Consider the following 7,931-nt stretch of genomic DNA (forward strand, 5'->3'; position numbering starts at 1 on the left):
CTTGAGTTGAACTAAAACTTACAACTTTTGCATAGAAGTTCTGGTTGCAAAAGTTAATTTATGGACAGCATCTGTGATGTGCTGTTGAATTTATATTTTAAATAAAATTATTAAAAATAAAATGTATAATAAGTAAAAATTTTTTTTTTTTTTTTTTACAAATAAACTATATTTTTAGTTGTGTATATATTAATTAGTTGGCTAAATTATCATTTAGTTGTGGACTGCTGTTTTCAGGCCTACTTTTTTCACACTGGGGGGGAAGCGTGAAAAAAAAAATGTCACTCATATTGCACTCACTTGAGCTCCAGTAGAGAAAATTTGATCAATAATTTGCAGTTTGTGGAAGTAAATCAGTCCTGTGTTTGTGTCCTGATTAAAGTATCGATCTAGTCAGGGAAGTATCTTTATCAAAGACAGGACACATAAACACTTTGATATTTTCTGTCATATCTTATCTTTTTCTTTCTAGACAGAATGAAAGTAAACACCTCTGTTTTAATCAATGTGTTTGACGTTTTTATTTTGATCTGTGCATGCTGTTGCAGCATGAATTGTTGTGTTGTTATTAAGTGACCTACAAATCCATTTGTTATCGCTTGTAAGTTGTGCATTTCTCATCTATATCCCATTCCCTTCTCATTAATGTCAGATTAAACCTTAAATAGTATTCAAATAAAAACTTACTGTCTCCATAAAACGTTATTAAATCTTATTCGTATCTTAAATCTTAAGTGTCAATTTACTGTAAAGTGCAAGGCTCGGTTAAAGTGAAGGGACAATAACATTAAATCTAAACGTCAGAGAAAAACTGAAGAGAAAACGTACATCAACTAATGCAAAAAAACTGTTCTGGGGTGCGTTGCCTAAACAATGACGTAACTCGCTACCATAGTGCGATGCATTGTTGGAGAAACTAACTAGCTAATCACGACTCTTTCCTGAAAAGGATTTTTGTCACACATCCGCCATTCACACAATGTTGGTTAAAATGGTCATTAATGATGTCAAGCACCTAGGTGGTGGAGTAATAACTTTGGCTGATTAATTAGTTTGAGATCAAATTAATGTCAGATTAATGCTGTAAATAATGAACATGGCATCTGAGGACTGATTCAATGTTTTTTGTCTATTATTTGGCTGGTTCCCTCATGTCAGTTCAGGGTTCCTCATGGGACTAAAGCTTGTATGCACATGCTTATAAAACTGTTTAATTCTCATAACAAACTAAAAGACTTAGAATTAAATTTGTACATACATGGAATGAAAAATATAGATTTTTTTGCTCAATTTATTTTGCTCAGGTGTCTGTCATTTTAAGAAGAAACTATGCTTCCAAACACAGGTTGAGAGCTGTAGTTCAAGCCACACAATGTTGTGATACTGTTTGCGAATGTTCATTGGAAATGTGGATTCGGGAAACACCAAATCGTTGAACTATGTATCTTGGAGACGTTGCCACAGTTCTTCTGGATTGAGTCTCAGTTTATTCTGTGTCTTCAAGTCATTCCAGACAGACTGGATGATGATGAGATCAGATCTCTGTGGAGCACTGGCTTTTGACAGACAAAAATCTCACTGGATTATTACAATTAATGCAAATAAATGTAAGATAGAAATAACTTAAAACCATTTTTTAGCTGCTGAAAATACTAGTGTTCTAATCATTTTGGCCACCATTGTAGGTAACGATGGAACTTGCAACCATAGCTGGCTAGCTATGCTTTTCAAAAACATACCCAAGATCGGGTCGAGAAAAGCAGGATAAATGCAATGCTAAACACTTATAATAAAATGGAACTATCTATATAATCATGTAGGCCTATAGAATTGGAAAAAAAGGCTTAATAGCCTAAAATTAGTATATATTTTTTATTGTTGCAGTTTCAAAGGCTTTTTTTTTTTTTGGTGCAGATTCATTCATCACTGTTAATATTGCTAATATTAATAAAATTTTTATGTTAGTGTTTCATGTGTTAGTCTAGTAACTTCTGGTGTTGTTTATGTATTAAAAATGATCATAATCACCTTTGCGATATTATTATATTGAACAATACTGCATTTTGTTGGGCCTATGCAGATCGTACACTCTTAAAAATAAAGGTTCCACACAATAACCATTTGTAGTTCCACAAAGAACCTTTCAGTGAACAGTTCTTAAAAGAACCATTTCCTTTTCTTAATGTGAAGAACATTTTAATAATCTAAAGAAACTTTTGTGGAATGGAACGGTTCCATGGATGTTAAAGATTCTTCATGGAACCATCAATGCCAATCAAGAACCTTCCAGTTTGCACCAATTTAGCTATGTTAGCATTATGTCCAAAGTCAAATCTGTGTTCTGAAGCAAAACCAGTTGAGAACCACTGATCTGCATTACTAACCGGTCGGTCACGGGTTCAAACCCCTTAAGCTTCAAGTGATGAATGCTGAATGAGCCACCTGTTCATGACGGACACAGTAGACTAACACATTATCTGTGTGTTCGCTGAGATTAGCGTTAGCCATTGCATGAAAAAAACACTGCGGTAACTAACCAATATATTGTATGTCGTGTGTTTGTGATCACAGATGGCTGAAGGCACCGCTGCAGCTGTTGTGTGTGGCTGCCATGCCTACTCTTACCGAGATTGGTTTTGGCTCAGCTAGGGCAGTTATACGACAGCAGGAGGGCATTATGGGTAAATGGTCATGTGGTGTGATCTGTTGCATGAACATCTTTCACAGTGAGCGTGTTTGTTTACCTCTCTGTCATGGTGTAGATTTTGATTACAGATTCACACACACACTTACAACAGCAGCTTACAGATCCAAACACATGGAAATTATTCATAATAATATTGATTTTCAACTTCAGTGAATTAAAATGATTATTTACATCATAAATCAAGGGAGGCAGAAGTTAACTTTTTAAAAGGGATTTCCTGAATATCTTGTGTCACAATCTGTTGATATTCATTTTCCACAGCCAGCACAATCTCACGGCGGGAAATTGTAACCATTTTTTATTTGTTGGCTAATTTGTATGATGCTTATGCCCCAGTGACAGTTACAGTAAGTTTAGTGATGTCAGTGATCCATATTAACGTCCATATGAAATCGCCACCTCGTAAATAGTTCTGTTTTTCGTTAGATCAGGTTTACACAACCGATATTGTTTTTTGGAATTTACTCCCTTGGGCTTCAGTCTTTCCTCAGTTTGACACCGAACAAAATGTTTCCCATCAGACCCAAATAAATTAAACTTGCTTTCATCACTAAAGTGAACTTTGGACCAGTTCTCCTCTGTCCACACAACATGCTTCTCAGTAAAGGTGAGCCTAGCCTTTTGATTCTTTCTGCTGCTGAGAGGCTTGGTCACTGTAGAGTGCGCTTTCAGTCCGACTTCTCTTAAACATGCCGAGACAGATCCTACCCTGTTCAGCACTGAATTGGCAAGCAATTCCAGCTGCAGTGCTGAACCGATTCCCCAGTGAGAGTCTCTGCATTATCCTGGCCTCTCATGCATTTGTCTTAAATGGACGACCAGCCTTTTTGGGGGACTTGAATGAATAAGTGACATTGTAAACCTGCAATATTCAAAAAATCACAGATTTGGAATGACAAACTTCTCTTGCAATGGCTGAAATGGTCAATCCTTTGCCCTTCATCTAGACAACCTCCAGAGGGTTTCAGTCACCTTAGTGCGGCCCAACATCTAGCAATCCCAGTGAAAATTAGAGGAATGCTGCCAGTTAAATAGGGTTTTTCATATGGTTAATAAAATTAGCACCAGTGTGCGGAGACGTGAAATTTCGTCACGCGGACAGTGTGAGGACTGTCGTAGAACATGAACAACTTAAGTATTCCTCTATGTCTTAAAACTGGCAATATAATTTTACCTGCTTTGTCTTCTTTTTTTTTTTTTTTTTTTTTCGTCACAAGCCGCCTGCCACAAAGAAAACTATTTAACATGAACAACTTAAGTATTCCTCTATGTCTTAAAACTGGCAATATAATTTTACCTGCTTTGTCTTCTTTTTTTTTTTTAGTCTAACTTGACAGTTTAATGGGTGTTGTGGGATCATTGTTTCCAGGTTACATTAAATACAGACCTTATTGTTCTTAAATCTCAACTTGCTATTTTAAAAAACGTTTTAGAAAATCCCTTTAAAAACATCTCCAGTAATCTAGTCATTAAAAGCTGTCACTGCTGATCTGGCAGAGATGTGTTCCCCTCCTAGCTAACAGGGAACATTCTCACAATTTCCACTAACATTTTTTTGATATGCATTCTTATAATGTTACGGGAAAACGTTCTTAGAACAACATTCTTGGAATGTCCTTTTGATGTTATTTGTCCTTAATGAACGTTCTCATAATGTTAAGAGAAAATATTCTTAGAATATTAAAAATGATTTCAAATAACATTATACTTTGGGTAACAATAAAATTAGTGGAATGTTGTTATAAACTTTTTAGTTACCTTTAAGTGATGTCATAATCGCGACAAGAAAACCGGATGACACTGTTTTAGAAACATTTCAAAACAATGTTCACACTATTTTTTATAACCTAAATTTGTTAACTGGACAAATCTGTTACTTCTCATTTACACAATCACAAAATATGAGATGGTAATACTGGGAATTTGTAATAAAAAATATTACAAATTGTATACCAAATAAAACTATGATTTACATTTAAGAAAAAATGCAAAGTTGGATCTTCCTGACTTTGGACCATTTTTATGCATTTATTATAAAGGAAAAGTCTACTTCTCTGCATGGTAAATGTGTTTCAAAGGCACTTGGCTCCCTCTATTGGTACTGAAGGTCTAGAACATTAACAATAGGATCAAGACAATTATTTTGGGATTCTTTGATCTAGAAAACAGTCATTATGTGAAAATGTAATTAAGTATTAGCCTACTCTAATTTTGGTATCTTGGCAAATCTGAGCACATTTGAGACATTGTTGAGAATCTCCTGGAGAGGAGATGATTGTGAGAGTCTTTTTCTCAGGAGAAACATCTGTGGCCAGTTTTATAAACTGCTGAGACAAGTATATTTTTTTCTGTAAGACTGGCCATAACTCTAGCTGCTAGTTGGTCAGATTAGTTCTTAAGAAACAGTGGATGTTTATGAAGTTGGGAGTCTTCAGCAAAGTCTCAATTTAATTTGAATGAACTGAGCTCAGCTGCTGGAAATGTAAGTGCATATTTTATAAAGACATTAGCCCAAAATTACACTCGGTAATCATTCTGAAGTGCTAGAATATCAATCACACATGCCCCAAATGTATCCGTTCAAGCTGCCCTCTCGGTTTCCATCTCTCACGCTGCTCACCACAGATCAGTCATCAACCCGCATGTCATTTGAACCCTCTCTGATATACGTGGCAATTTCAATCATGCCATTGTTAATTACCGCAGCCCTCCCCGCTTCACTAAGCGCTTTTTATCTCCTCTAATTGTGTATTATTATAAAATATATCTAAAGATCTATGAAAGGGGTCATGCCAGCTGTCTCCGCTGTTCACCATCTCATTCTTAACAGAAACAAATGTGTTCAATAACCTCTGAGAGAGCTTTAGCGCTCATTATTCCCTCATAAAAAACAGACTGAACCTATAAACCATCAAATTAGAGTCAAAAATGAAAGCATACGGCCGTGATTCGCTGCTGTTGGTGAGTTAGAGTCAAAGTCAGGTCTATAACAGAGAAATGAGAGCTTCATCATTTGAATCATCTGTCGTGGTCCACATCTTTAGGCTAAACTACTGAAGGACAGATGATGTGTACTATGCAGAACCCCACAACAAAGTTCAAACTCAGTGAAATGAGTTGCTTTTGTCAAATGCAGAGAAATAACCTGATTGGGTTTTCAATGCGCTTCATTCTTTATTAAATGTAAGCTCTGTGTGTCTTTAATTGACTGAATATAAGACTTCACATCAATATAAGATACTGCATGTAGAAAATTGTTTAGTTTACTCAAAAATAAAAAATGTGTGTGTGAAAATGTGAGTGTGTTAGCTCACTGCTACAATGCTAGTACGTGGGTGGTTTTTAGTGTGTTGCTATGTGGTTGCTAGGGTGTTTTAAGTGTTTTTAGTATGTTATGTGGTTCCTTCGGTGTTCTGTGTGGTTGCTAAGGTGTTGTGTTTTTAGTTTGTTGCTATGTGGTTACCAGGGTGTTCTGGGTGTTTTTAAATGTGTTGCTGTGCAGTTAACTGGGGTGTTCTACATGTTTTTAAATGTCTTGCCATATGGTTAATAGGGTGTTTTTTTTTAATGGAGTGGCTAGAATGTTTTCAGTGTGTTATGTGGTTGTTAGGTTTTTCTGAGACATTTATTGTGTTGCTATGTGGTTGCTAGGGGGTTCTGAGTGTTTTATTGTGTTGCTATGCAGTTATTGGGGTGTTCTGAGTGATTTTGTGTGTTGCCATGTGATTGCCAGGGTGTTCTGGGTGTTTTTAGTGTGTTGCTATGCAATTACTGTGGTGTTCTGAGTGATTTAGTCTGTTGCTATGTGGTTGCCAGGGTGTTCTAGGTGTTTTTAGTGTGTTGCTATGCGGTTACTAGGGTATTTTGATTGTTTTTTAAATGTGTTGCTATGCGATGGCTAGGGTGTTTTTAGTGTGTTATGTGGCTGTTAGGTTTTTCTGAGAGATTTATTGTGTTGCTATGTGGTTGCTAGGGGTTCTGAGTGTTTATAGTATGTTGCTATTCATTTATCAGGGTGTTTGGAGTGATTTATTGTGTTGCTATGTGGTTGCTAAGGTGTTCTGAGTGTTTATAGTGTGTTGCTATGCAGTTACCGGGGCATTTTGTGTGTTGCTATGTGGTTGCTAAGGTGTTCTGAGTGTTTATAGTGTGTTGCTATGCAGTTACCGGGGCATTTTGTGTGTTGCTCTGTGGTTTCTAGGGTGTTTTGAGTGTTTTTACTGTTATGTGGTTGCTAGGGTGTTCTGAGTGATTTTGTGTGTTGTTAGGGGGTTCTGAGTGTTTTTAGTGTGGTGCTATTCATTTGCCAGGGTGTTTGGAATGATTTATTGTGTTTCTATGTGGTTTCTAGGAGGATCAGAGTGTTTTAGTGTGTTGCTATGCAGTTACTGGAGCATTTCGAGTGATTTATTGTGTTGCTATGTGGTTGCTAGGGGGTTCTGAGTGTGTTGCTATTCATTTACTAGGGTGTTTGGACTGATTTAGTGTGTTGCTCTGTGGTTTCTATGGTGTTCTGAGTGTTTTTTAGTTGCTATGCAGTGGATAGGGTGTTTTGAGTGTCTTTACTGTGTTATGTGGTTACTATGGTGTTCTGAGTGATTTTGTGTGTTGTTAGGGTGTTCTGAGTGTTTTTAGTCTGTTTCTATGCAGTTACCAGGGTGTTCTGGGTGTTTTTAGTGTGTTGCTATGCGGTTACTAGGGTCTTCTGATTGTTTTTTTTTTTAATGTGTTGCTATGTGGTGGCTAGGAGGTTCTGTGTGTTTTAGTGTGTTGCTATACAGTTACTGGGGCATTTTGAGTGATTTAGTGTGTTAATTTGTGGTGTCTTGGGTGTTCCGAGTAGGTTTTTTTGTTGCTATACAGTGAATAGTACGGTGCCCGAGAAGTGCAAAACAAATCACAATTCTGAAAACAAAATAACAAATTACAAACGCAAATACAAGTCTAAAAAACAAAATAACAATTCAGAAAACACAACAACAATTCAGAAAACATTATAACAAGTCAGAAAGCACAATGACAAATTCGAAAACAAAATAACAAGTCAGAAAACACAACGACAAACCGGAAAAGGTAGGTATAGTTTGAGACTTGGTTTTTGACGCGATCGACCCGGGTTCGATCCCGCCTTTTGCCGAACTTTTTTTTTCTCCCTTTTCAAATCTCGTATCACATCGTAAAGGCATTTATTTTCAATAAAAATGAAGGAAATAACCAAAAATTT

This window comes from Sinocyclocheilus rhinocerous, unplaced genomic scaffold, assembly GCF_001515625.1.
Source record: "Sinocyclocheilus rhinocerous isolate Xijiao unplaced genomic scaffold, SAMN03320098_v1.1 scaffold2863, whole genome shotgun sequence".
Classification (NCBI taxonomy): Eukaryota; Metazoa; Chordata; class Actinopteri; order Cypriniformes; family Cyprinidae; genus Sinocyclocheilus; species Sinocyclocheilus rhinocerous.